At 47.7% G+C, this 13,596-nt stretch overlaps 1 protein-coding gene across 1 annotated transcript in view; it reads left to right on the forward strand.

Moving 5' to 3' along the window:
• The window catches only part of FASN (fatty acid synthase), a 108,712-nt gene that overhangs the window by 32,141 nt on the left and 62,975 nt on the right, over positions 1-13,596 (forward strand). The window lies entirely within an intron of this gene.

Here is a 13,596-nt window from a genome sequence, read left to right on the forward strand (position 1 = left end):
AAGTTTGTTTTATTAGTGACTGTTTATGTTTGCACCTTATTCATTTTACTCTGTCGCCTCATTGGGGGACACAGGACCATGGGTGTTATGCTGCTGTCCACTAGGAGGCGACACTATGCATAATCTGAAAAAGATTAACTGTGGCTCCTCCTGTGCAGTATACACCCCTGGACGGCATCAGCCTTCTCCAGTTTTTGCTTAGTGTCGCAAAGGAGGCACACCTAAAGATTTTTACTCCGTTTCCCGTTTTCCGACGGGATTACAGATGAAGAAAAGAGGGTCTCCTGTGAGACCCCCGGCATGGCTCCTTCCTCGGCCCCCTATTATGGGGTGCCCAGTTGAAGTTGAAATGGCTATTCCCCATGCTGCTCCTTCCCCAGCCCCTCGGGTGTTGGTTCGAAGTCGAGACCCCCCTCCTTCCCCAATTCCTTTTGGTTTCTGGGTTGAGGTCGAGGCGAGGATAAAGGCCCCTGAAGGTGTGACAAAAACACCCTCCCTATCCCCCTCTGGGGGTATTAGGTTGAGACACCTCAGGTAGGGCCTGTACAGGCAGCATCCTACAGCTCCCAGCAATGGGCCAGCATACTGCGCCTGCATCCAGGGACCCCAGCCCAGCTGCGGGCTCCTGTTGGGGCCGGGGGGAGTGCAGGCAGGCATGGCACATACAGACACAGGGCTCCCTGCGTCCCTGTCTCTGCGGCAGCACCAGCTCTATACTGCCTCAGGGGGACCCCAGCCGGGCTCCCCCTTCCGCTTATAGCCCCACCGCCATCCTGCCTTCAAATCCGGAGGGGTCCGGTTCAGATCCGACCCCCTCCCGGACTTTCGCGCCGGCCTGGAGCCCTTCTGGGCCTCAGGCATCTAATTTAGGCCCCGGCTTCGGCCTAGCTGAAGCAGCAGCCTCCTCTCCGCCCCCCGGCCCGCCCCCCGGATGACAAATATGACACTCTACAGTGTCATACAAGGGGCGGATCGAGACAGAAAGGGCGGGTTTTTTATAGCCTTGCCGCCTTTTTCCAGCTCTCCGCCCCCTTCTCCTCCTCTCTCCTCTGTCTCTGCAGCCATTTTCGGCTGCAGATTAACCCTGCATCTCCCGGTCTGCAGGACCAGGACCAGGCAGCCAGTCTCCGGGGGGCACAGGACTGTGGATTTTCGGCGCTGGACCTAGGGGTACACTGGTGGGGTAAGATCACAGCTGGGTTATCTTTACTCAGCTGTGAATCCATATTACCTATAAGGCTCCCCTGTAGGTTCTCTACCCCTGTAAGGTCCATCTGCTGGCAGCACTTCTGCACTCTGTGCACTATGCCGGGCTCAAGGTCTAAGAGAACCAGGCAGAACTGCTATTATGCATTCTGCACAGCCTGCGGGACCGCTCTCCCCAGTTGTAGCACGTACCCGCATTGTCAGAACTGTATACAAACTACTGTGTCACAGCCTCAAGAAGCCCCTGCCAATGCCTCGGTGTCTAATGCCACACCGGAATGGGCTACTCAGATATCGCAATCTATGACGCAGTCTATAGATAACCTAACTTCCACATTGCTTCAGGCTCTGCAGGGTCATGCCCCGGCTATGACCGTTACCCAGCAAAGGGAGAGCTTGACTCAGGAACAAGATGACTCTGGCACATCCACGTCTAGGTCACGACGCAAGCGGATCCATAGATCAAGTCCATCTGCGTCATCCCATAGCACACGGTCATCCCCCTCTAGGGAGAGACACCGTTGCTCCAGGTCATCTAGACCGTCCCATTCCAGGGACAGACAATGCAGATCTCCGCAATCCCCAACCAGAGAAGGCCTCCTCCCCAGCTCACCCAGCAGGGGACGCCTCAGTGATACACAGGATTCGGAAGGCATCTGCGACTCTGACTCGGACAGAGAAACGGAGGGGTCCCTGATCCCAATCCCTCCTAGCAATACAGCGCTAGTTGAGGACATAATATCGTCCATCCATCGGGTGCTGGACATTTCTGATCCGCCACCAGAGGCCCCAGAACATCAGATTTCCTTTGAAGGACCTCTGAAGCCGCCTAAGGTTTTCTCTAACCATCCAGAGTTTAAGGCGATCCTTAAAAAACAGCTCTCACAGCCTGAGAAAAAATTCGCTAATCGCAAATATCTGGAGGCGTGGTACCCCTTCCCACAGAAGGACACCAAGGAATGGACAGATCCACCTGAAGTGGATCCCCCAGTCTCCAGGCTAGCAGCACAGAAAGGGGAGTCCCCTCCTTTCACTGCCAGATAGCTCAACCCTAAGGGACGCAGCAGACCGGCAGGTAGAACGCATGGCTCGTTCAATTTTCGAGGCAGCAGGGGCATCCCTGGCTCCCGCGTTCGCCTCAGTTTGGGCTGCCAAGGCCATCCTGGCCTGGGCAAACAATTTACAAGCCTTCCAAGCATCCGCTCCTGAACTGTCGGACCAAGCGGTCCAAATTGCTGTTGTAGCAGATTACATGCTCCATGCAGCTCTGCATTCAGCAAGGGGAGTCGCGGGGATAGCATCAAACGCCATCACGATTCGGCGTATCCTCTGGCTGCGGGAATGGAAAGCGGACGCAGCCTCAAAGAAGTCCCTCACGCACCTCCCCTACCTCAGTGGGAGATTTTTCGGTGAACAGTTGGACACTATGATATCCAACGCCACAGGGGGTAAGAGTACTTCTCTTCCCCCACTGAAACCTAAACGCACTTACAAGAAGCGTAACCAAACTCGATTCCGATCCTTTCGGAATTCCTCCGGCTGGTCCGTCTCACGTCCAGTACAAAATCGTAACCGTTCCCCACGCAGGGACAACTCACGATCGACGCAAAGGTCGGACAAGACCTGGCAGTCAAAAGCAGGCCAGTCTAAGCCCAGAGGAGGAAAATCTCAGACTTTCTCCTCCTCATGACTCACGGACTCCGGAAGACACCACACCAGTAGGCGGCCGACTTTTGCTCTTTCATTAAGTCTGGCTGCCTATTACAGAAGACAGGTGGGTCACGGAACTAGTGTCTTCCGGACACAAAATAGACTTCACCTCCAACCCACCGGACCGGTTCTTCCTCTCTGTCCCCCCAAAACCGCCAGCTAAGGCTCGAGCCTACCACCAAGCGGTCTCCTCGCTTTGTCAATCAGGAGTCATAGTACCGGTACCCACGACCGACCGCTTCCGAGGATTCTACTCCAATCTGTTCGTAGTTCCCAAGAAAGGAGGCAGCGTACGGCCCATACTAGTACGGGTCCGTCATTTCCGCATGGATTCCCTTCGGTCCATCATTGCGACAATGGAGGAGAAGGGAGAATATCTCGCATCCATAGACATACAAGACGCATACCTGCATATACCCATTGCACCTGCCCATCAGAGGTTTCTCAGGTTCGCAATAGGCCAGGACCACTACCAATTCGTGGCTCTCCCCTTTGGACTCGCCACGGCTCCCAGAGTGTTCACCAAGGTCATGGCAGCCACCATGGACGTCCTGCACTCCAGAGGCATAGTAGTCGTTCCATACCTGGACGATCTACTCATCAAGGCTCCCACCTTCAAGGACTGCGAGCTCAGCGTCTCAATCACAACCGATACTCTCAGTCGCATGGGCTGGTTAATCCACCTACAAAAGTCATCACCAACCCCGAGTCAGTCCCTGACCTTCCTGGGAATGTTATTCAACACCTCCAGGGGTCTAGTGCTCCTTCCCAAGGACAAGGCACTGGCTCTCCGACTTGTAGTTCGCACCCTCCTCCGCAAACCCCCTCGATCTCTCCGGTTTGCCATGAGAGTCCTCGGCAAGATGGCAGCGGCAATAGAAGCTGTCCCATTTGCCCAGTTTCACCTCAGACCTCTCCAACTAGCCATTCTCAAGTCCTGGGACAGGAATCCCTTTTCTCTCGACAGGGAGTTCCAGCTAACGTCGTCAACCAGGAGGTCCCTGCACTGGTGGCTCAAGCCAACCTCGCTAGCAAAGGGGAAATCCTTTCTCTCAGGTCAATGGAAGGTCCTGACCACCGACGCGAGCCTGACGGGTTGGGGTGCGGTGCACCTACACCACAGGGCACAGGGCAAGTGGTCCCCAGCGGAAGCGACCATGCCCATCAACATCCTGGAAATTCGTGCCATCCTACTGGCATTGAGGGCCTTCCATCACTTACTGGCAGCCTCTCACATCAGGATACAGTCGGACAATGCCACGGCTGTGGCATATGTGAATCATCAAGGGGGGACCCACAGTACTCAGGCGATGCGGGAAGTGTCACATATCCTCCGCTGGGCGGAGGACACAGGGTCGGTTCTTTCGGCGGTCCACATTCCGGGTGTGGACAACTGGGAAGCAGACTTCCTCAGCCGACAAGGAATAGACTCGGGAGAGTGGTCTCTCCATCCCGAAATTTTTCAACAGATCTGTCTCCGCTGGGGGACCCCGGATGTGGACCTAATGGCATCCCATTTCAATGCCAAGGTCTCCAACTTCATTGCCAGAACACACGATCCGCGGTCGCTCGGAGCAGACGCTCTGGTTCAGGACTGGACCCAGTTCCAGCTTCTGTATATTTTTCCACCTCTCCCCCTGATATCCAGAGTGGTGAGGAAGATCAAACAAGAGGGAGTTCCAACCATCCTCATTGCACCGGACTGGCCCAGACGCACATGGTACGCCGACATCGTACAACTCACAGCAGACGCCCCTTGGCGTCTCCCCGACCGCCACGATCTTCTATCACAAGGGCCGTTCTACCACCAGAACTCAGGGGCTCTCAATTTGACGGCGTGGCCCTTGAGACCTGGGTTCTAACCCAGGCAGGGCTCTCGGCAGATGTCATTGGAACCATGATCAGAGCACGGAAACCAGCCTCTGCCAAGATTTATTACCGTACCTGGAAAGCTTTCTTTACCTGGTGCGAATCTCGTGGCCAGATCCCACTCCCTTATTCCATACCCAAAGTACTTGGTTTTCTCCAATCGGGTCTGGAGGCCAGGCTGTCATTGGGCTCGCTTAAGAGCCAGGTGTCAGCCCTCTCAGTGCTTTTCCAAAAGCGCATTGCTACCAAGCCGCAAGTAAGGACTTTCCTTCAGGGGGTTTCCCGATTGGTTCCCCCCTACAGACGACCACTAGAAACGTGGGACCTCAACCTGGTCCTGACAGCATTGCAGGAACCACCATTCGAACCTCTTAAGGAGGTCCCGCTCCGCCTTCTTTCCCAGAAGGTGGTTTTCCTGGTGGCAATCACCTCGCTACGCAGGGTGTCTGAACTGACAGCACTCTCCTGCAGACGGCCTTTCCTGGCATTTCACCAGGACAAGGTAGTTCTTCGTACGGTCCCATCCTTCCTCCCGAAGGTTGTGTCCGACTTCCACCTCAATGAGGAAATTTCACTACCATCCCTTTGTCCGGTTCCGGTTCATAGAGTGGAGAAGGCTCTGCATACGCTTGACCTTGTCAGGGCTTTGCGTGTATACGTGTCTAGGACTGCGTCCTTCCGGAGGTCTGATTCCCTTTTCCTCCTTCCGGAAGGCGGCCACAAGGGTATGCCAGCTTCCAAAGCTACTCTTGCCAGGTGGATCAAATCCACCATACAAGAGGCGTACCGCCTTAAGAATTCTCCTCTTCCAGCCGGTATTACGGCACACTCTACACGGGCGGTAGGGGCCTCCTGGGCCATTCGGCACCAGGCTTCGGCACAACAAGTGTGTAAGGCGGCCACTTGGACTAGCTTACACACGTTTACTAATCACTACAGGGTTCATACCCAGTCCTCAGCGGACGCGAGCCTGGGTAGACGTGTCCTGCAGGCGGCGGTGCCCTAAGTGTACGGGCCTGTCTGCACAATATTCGTCCATTGCTTCTGTTAAGTCCTTCTCAGTCCCTGGCTTACTGGAGGTAAGCTTCCAGGTAAATGACACGCAAACAAAGTATTGTGTGATCATATACAGGGGAAGCTCAGGAGCGCGTCTGACTCTCTGGGCTTTACCCCTCCTTTATAAAGAAAAAGAGTTATGCATTTGCAGACATGCGCACAAGCGCTCATATTTCACTATCACTTACAAAAACAGTCTATACAAGCAGAGATAAGGTACAGCTTCTAGTATGTAAGTAAGAAGGTTACATCAGTAAGAAGGAATGCGTCCATAAAAGGAAATGTCAACTTTGCTCTAGTTTCTTGAGATAAGACACAAAGGATTCTTTCAGTCTAATCTTCACAATTCCCCCCTTTGACATATTCCTTTTATTTATTACCATAGGGCCAAAGACAAAGCCTTTATTTTGGTATTACACATACACACACTTATATTATTAATAAGAGAATCAAATCTAGTATTAATTCTTCTATCGCAAATTATTTTCTTCTTTAGCAGTATACTAAAATATAAAAACAAAAATTAGTACAGTAATATTAATTAGAATCACTAGAGGATAACATAAGAAGGAAGAAAAAAAAAAAAAAAAACTTTATACTCTTGCATCTATTACACAAAGTTTATCTGTGCATACTGAGATACCCTTGAGCACAATCTGGAATAGTACGTATATGACTATTATAAGCTGATTCTGTACAGCTATACTAGTGTTTAGTATATCCAATATATCCCAAATTTGATCATCTAGATAGTCTGTGGCCCTAACCAGTTTATCCCACATCTGTGTTAACATTATTAATATCAATATCATGAGTTTTGTACTGCTTTTTTGCAGTGGCTTGCATGTATCCATGATGCCTTTCCTTCTAGCTTGACTGATGTAGGTGTTGTCAACAGGACTTGGAAGGGTCCGTCAAATCTTGGTTCAAGAGCCTTTCTGGTGTGTCTTTTTACATAGACTTGATCACCTGGTTCCAACTTGTGACTTCCTTCAATGTTGTCAGGATCTGGAAGAGAAGCAAAAACTTGTGCATGCACCTTAGTTAATTGTTTCTGGAGGTTTTGCACATAAGAAGTCAATGACTCAATATTTAACACAAGTTGCTGTGGAAAATAACATCCTAAATTGGCAGTCCTGCCAAACAAAATTTCATATGGAGACAGTTTAGTCTTACCCCTTGGGGTATTGCGTATTGAGTAAAGGGCCAGTGGAAGGCATTCTGTCCAAGGCTTTCCTGTTTCAGCCATGGCTTTCTGTATTTTTAACTTTAAAGTTCCATTCATGCGTTCCACCTTACCAGAACTTTGAGGATGGTATGGAGTGTGCAACTGACTTTCAACACCCAACATTTTCAGTACATTTTGAAATATTTCTCCAGTGAAATGAGTACCCCTATCTGACTCGATCACTTCAGGGAGACCGTAACGGGGTATCAGTTCGGCAACTAGCTTTACAGCAGTGTTTTTAGCTGAAGCCTTCCGAACTGGATAGGCCTCTGGCCACCCTGAGAACATGTCCACACACACCAACACATACTCATACCCATTACTTTTTGGCAGCTGGATAAAGTCTATTTGTAATCGCTGAAACGGATAGAGAGGTCGGACGTGGTGCTTCATAGGGGTCTTTGTCGTCTGTCCGGGATTATGTGCCAGGCATATAACGCATGCAGCACAATAGTCTCTTGCGTAGTTGCCAAAACCTGGAGCCAACCAGACTTGCTTTGCCAGTAGTGTCATTGCATTTGCAGACACATGAGTAGGGTGGTGCAGTCCACCAACTACAATCGGGTACCAGGCTCTAGGTAGACATATTAGTCCATCTTTCTTCCAAATTCCTGCTTGTTCTTCTGCCCCTTCCTTTTTCCACCTGTCCCTCTCCTCTTCTCCTGCATCTTCCTGTGCTTGTCTCAGTCTATCTTCAGTATTTTCTGTGGGGTTTACAGTATGAACCTGCTGTAAGGGTTTGACCGCTGCTGCCTTGGCTGCTTTATCAGCCCTATCATTTCCCCTAGATTCCCTAGTGTCGAGTCTCACATGTGCAGCTACCTTGATTACTGCTACTTCTTTTGTTTCTTGTGCAGCCTCTAAGATCTGTTTGATCAGAGAAGCATGTTTTACAGGTTGGCCTGACGCTGTCATGTAACCTCTAGCTCTCCAGATTACTCCAAAGTCAAACACAATACCATGTGCATACCTAGAATCAGTGTATATATTAGCTGTCTGATTCTCAGCTATTTTTAGCGCTTCAATCAATGCTGTTAGTTCTGCTTCTTGTGCAGACTGTTTTGGTGGAAGTGGTTCTGCTTTGAGAGTTTCAGATTCTGACACAACTGCATACCCTGTATGGAAATTACCTGTGTCATCTGCAAACCTACTACCGTCTATAAACAGCTCTAAATCTGGATTTTGAAGTGGTGTTTCGGATACATTGGGTAAGCCTGCTGTTTCTTGTAAAATGAGCTCTGTACAATCATGTGTGTCTGTAGGGAAAAAATTTGCGTGTGGATCAGTGTCCTTATTCCCCCCTTCAGACTCGAGAGGTAGCAGTGTAGCTAAATTGAGAGTCTGAAGCCTTGCAAATGTGATAGTAGAGGGGAGCAGCAAAGAACACTGTAGCCGCAAATGTCTGGCCATCGAAATGTGTTTTGGTTGGACCTGGTTTAATATCCCATAAACATCATGTGTGGTTTGAACTGTGAGTGGATGCTCTAGGACAATTTCTGATGCTTTGTCCAACAATAGTGAGACAGCAACAACTACACGTACACAGGTTGGCGCTGCTCTAGCTACGGGATCTAACCTTGCTGAAAGATATGCAATTGGTCTTTGTTTCCCTGCATGCTTCTGGGTAAGAACTCCTGTAGCATGGGAATCAACTTCTGCAGCCATAAGCTGAAATGGTTTGGTGTAGTCTGGTAGCCCTAACGCTGGAGCTGAAACAAGGGCATCTTTTAATTGTTGGAACGAAATCTGACCTTCTTTTGTCAACAAATAAGGTTCACTTTTTACACAGTCATACAGTGGTTGCATTAGTTGACTGGCATGTATAATCCATTGTCTACAATGAGACACTATTCCTAAAAATGCTCGTAGCTGTTTATGATTTCTAGGCTCATTCATCTGTCTTATTGCTTCAGTTCTTTGAGGTGTAAGATGCTTTTTACCTTGAGAAATGCAATGACCTAGAAAGACCACTTTGATCTGACAAACTTGTAGCTTTTGTCTATTCACTTTACACCCTTCTTTTTCTAGAAAACATAGTAAACTCACAGTGGACCTTTCTGCAGTTTCTAGATCTGGGCAGCAAAGTAGTATGTCATCCACATACTGCAAAATTACTACCTGTGGTTCGGGTTCAAACCTCTGAAGGACGGTTTGTAGGGCATTTGAATAAAGAGTAGGGGAGTGTATCATTCCCTGTGGAAGGCGTGTCCACGCCAACTGTTTGCCCTTAAATGTAAATGCAAACAAATGCCAACTATCTTGGTGTAAAGGAACCGAGAAAAATGCATTTGAAAGATCTATTACAGTAAACACTTGAGAACTGGCTGGTATCTGTGATAGTAACGTATGAGGATTGGGTACAACTGGGGTGATTGGATCTAGAACTTTGTTTATTTCTCTTAGATCATGTACCATACGATATTTGGGCATGGAACCCTTATCAAGAGTTCTCTTCTTGACTGGATACAGGGGAGTGTTAGCAGGTGATTGTATCTCTACCAAAACTCCTTTCTCTCTATATCCCTCTATCTGTTTTGTAATTGCTAATTCCTGCTGGGCACTCACAGGGTATTGTCTGAGCTGTGGGAGAACAGCTCCTGGTTGCACAGATAATTTTACAGGAGAAATATGCAATAATCCCACATCAGTGTCACCCTGTGCCCACAGTGTTTCTGGGATCATTGAGAGGTCTAGATCTGTGGTGTACTCTTTTTCTTCAGTATAATCCTCAAAAGCCTGAATTCTGACATATTGTTCTAATGTTTCTGCATCATCAGGGATAGTCAGCATAACTGTGCCATCTTCCCTAAAATTGATGTTAGCTTCTAATTTCTTTAGTACATCAGTTCCTAACAGACATGTTGGGGCACCTCTGGCATACAAAAATCTGGATGCAAAACATTTAGGTCCTAATGAGACCTCTAGGGGCACAGTATATGGCAGTGTTCGAATTACCCCATCATAACCCTCAGCAAAAGTTGTTTGTTCTGAAATATCTTCCGGATTCGGAAGAAAATCTTGATTCAAAATTGAGGAAGTTGCACCTGTATCTATCAAAAATGGAATCTCTCTCCCCCCCCACATTCACCTGTATCATAGGTCTCCTAGCTGGTAGGGAAGTTTGTAACACATCGAGTCAATCTGAATCTGGTATGTAACCATCTATGATGGTAGATTTCTGCTGGTTGTCCGTTTGGGGAGGGTTATTTCTGGGAACAAATTTGCCTGACTTTATATCTGCCAACTTCTTCCTGCACTCTCTTTGGAAATGACCTGGCTTTTTACAGTAGTGGCAAAGAAAATTGTGTCTCACTCTTCCTCCTGTATTAGCTTGTGCTATTCTAACAGGCTTATGATTCTCTCTCATATCCATGGCTATTCCTAAACATCGTTGTTTCACAATATTTGGTTGTTCAATTGTTCTCCAATCTGGAGTAGAGGATTTAAATTTTTCTCTGATTTTCGGATCTAGCCCCTCTATTAATTGTTTTGTAAAAAGTCTCCTTACTGAAGCATCAGTCAAATCCAATCCTTCATCCCTAAAGCTATTTTCTAGTTCTTGACTATATTCTTCAATACTTTGCCCAAATTTCTGCATAATCACACCTGTAGACCCCCTTTCCCTCTGTTTTCCTCTCATGAAAATTATTAATGCCTCTGTGAACTGGGTACCTGATGCTTCTGTCTGTAAGGCACCCCCTTCTGCCACTGGTCTATTGGGCTGTAGGTGTGTCAATAATTCCTGAAAAAGTCTGGGGGACATTTTCATTCTACATAATTCTTCCCCGTCCGCCCAGACCCCAGCATGAGTCTGCATGATTTGTTGTATATACTGCGCAAACCTTATGGGGTATTGAGTGGGATCAGGCGCATTATGCAGGAGGGACATACCCTCGGCAGGGGACCAAGGAAAGTATTGTCTGGTCTGATGATATCTGGTGTTCATTACCCCGTCAGCACCAGCTTCTCTAAAAGGTCTTGGTACTACCCTAACAGGGGTACAGCGCCATATCTAGGTGTACCACAGGCTAGGCAATCATTTCTCCAATCTGGATTTTGTTGTCCACAGTGTGAACATTCCCATCCTCCTACCCCACCAAGATTGGGATACAAGGCTGGAAATTGTTTTCCTCCTTCTGCTCTTCCAGATGGTACAAATGATTGGGCTTTTGGATCTAGGTAAGGTGGCGGGATTATGTCACAACTTTTTCCCTTCCCCATGATCCATTTGGAAGTGTCTGGATCGTACTTCCAATTCTCCTCTTTAGCTGTTTTTGAGACCTCTATCATACAATGTATGATTTCTTCCCACCCATTGTCTTTGATAATTCCACCTCGTTCTTTACTCAGTCTTTCCCATTCTGTACTGAACATAAGTGCTTCTGAAATTCCCAATTTTCCTCTTACCCTTCTAATCTGCCTTGTGACTGTCTTTCCACATCTTTCCTGTATGATATCTGCTGCTTCCACTTGTCCTAAGACGGTTTTGGTCTGTTTATTTCCCATTTTTCTTTTCAATATTAGCTATGACTACCCTAGGTGACGTTTGGACAACCACTTCCTCTGTTGGTGGCGTCTCGTTGCCTTCTCTCCTAGGGAGCTAAAATATTGAAGGGCTCGTCTGCTCCGTTTCTTCTAATATGCAGGACGTACTTAAGTGCTATTATGCACGCAAACAGACCCATCAACACCATACAGATCACAAAACTTTCTGTGTCAGTTAGCATACTTGTCCCAGGCTCATGAAAACCCGCGTCCTGGGCTCATTCTATCAAACCTTATCCAGAAATGAAGGAGGTTAAGCACTTAATGAATAGTCAAGCATGGGCGGAGGTCTCCCAGAAGGACGCAACCACATGACCCAGTTAGGCTGACTTCCGTGTATAAGGCTTATACCCCAACTATTTCGGCTTATTTTTCTACGCACTTTTGCTCTTCTTTCACAACATACCACAACCTTCACACTGTTCACACACTGCCAGGGACAGGACTCATAAGTCTATACAATATGGTAACCCGAGTTTTATAGGTATCTACTCACTACTAGACTAACCCAGCGTGACACGGCTCATAGAGATCTTTCGGATAATACAGGGCAGATAAAAGAGAACTAATAATGTCTCTTACCTGGCCAGGTTTTTCAGTTCATTTGCCGTCCATTATCCCAGATCTCCGTTGTCCGTATCCGCAGGTAAATCTCGAGCAAATACTCTTATCTCAGGTCCCTGTTCGGGCGCCAAAGAAATGTTAAGTCCTTCTCAGTCCCTGGCTTACTGGAGGTAAGCTTCCAGGTAAATGACACGCAAACAAAGTATTGTGTGATCATATACAGGGGAAGCTCAGGAGCGCGTCTGACTCTCTGGGCTTTACCCCTCCTTTATAAAGAAAAAGAGTTATGCATTTGCAGACATGCGCACAAGCGCTCATATTTCACTATCACTTACAAAAACAGTCTATACAAGCAGAGATAAGGTACAGCTTCTAGTATGTAAGTAAGAAGGTTACATCAGTAAGAAGGAATGCGTCCATAAAGGGAAATGTCAACTTTGCTCTAGTTTCTTGAGATAAGACACAAAGGATTCTTTCAGTCTAATCTTCACAATTCCCACCCAGGGACTGCTTTAGGACGTCCCATGGTCCTGTGTCCCCCAATGAGGCGACAGAGTAAAGGAGATTTTTGTGTACTCACCGTAAAATCTCTTTCTCTTAGCCTCTAATTGGGGGACACAGCTCCCACCCTGTTGCCCTTTCCGGGCTGTTGTAACTGTTGAGTTCTCATATTGTTTCTTGAGCTCGTACATAGTTGCCTTCTTACAGGCATAATTATGTTATTCGTGTTACGTTCCTCCTACTGCTTTTGCACAAAACTGGAGAAGGCTGATGCCGTCCAGGGGTGTATACTGCACAGGAGGAGCCACAGAATCTTTTTCAGATTATGCATAGTGTCGCCTCCTAGTGGACAGCAGCATAACACCCATGGTCCTGTGTCCCCCAATTAGAGGCTAAGAGAAAGAGATTTTACGGTGAGTACACAAAAATCTCCTTTTTCCAGATATCTTTACTTACTTTTATTTGACATTGTGGACATAGTTTTCTTCATCCAGCTCTTTTAGATTAATTCATCTTTTGCAACTTTTCAATTTGTACTCCAGTACCTTAATCTAAATTTATTTCTGCGCAGTTGAAGACTAACGTGAAACATGTTCGAAGAATTATGCGACTTTTTGCTCTAAAAAGGCGCAAAAAAAGATAAAAGACAGAAAAAAAGAATGTTTGATTTTGAGCAAAATTCATCAACACAATTTTAAAGAATTTGGAGCAAAAAATGGCAACGAATCCCAGATATTTCATATAGTAGGAATAGATTAGGCTACGTTCACATTTGCGGTCTGCGCCGCAGCGTCGGGCGCCGCAGCGTCGCCGCATGCGTCATGCGCCCCTATATTTAACATGGGGGCGCATGGACATGCGTCGCACTTGCGTTTTGCGCCGCATGCGTCCCTGCGGCGCCCGCGTCCGGGCGCAGA

The sequence above is a fragment of the Ranitomeya variabilis genome, chromosome 4 (genome assembly GCF_051348905.1).
Source record: "Ranitomeya variabilis isolate aRanVar5 chromosome 4, aRanVar5.hap1, whole genome shotgun sequence".
Lineage (NCBI taxonomy): Eukaryota > Metazoa > Chordata > Amphibia > Anura > Dendrobatidae > Ranitomeya > Ranitomeya variabilis.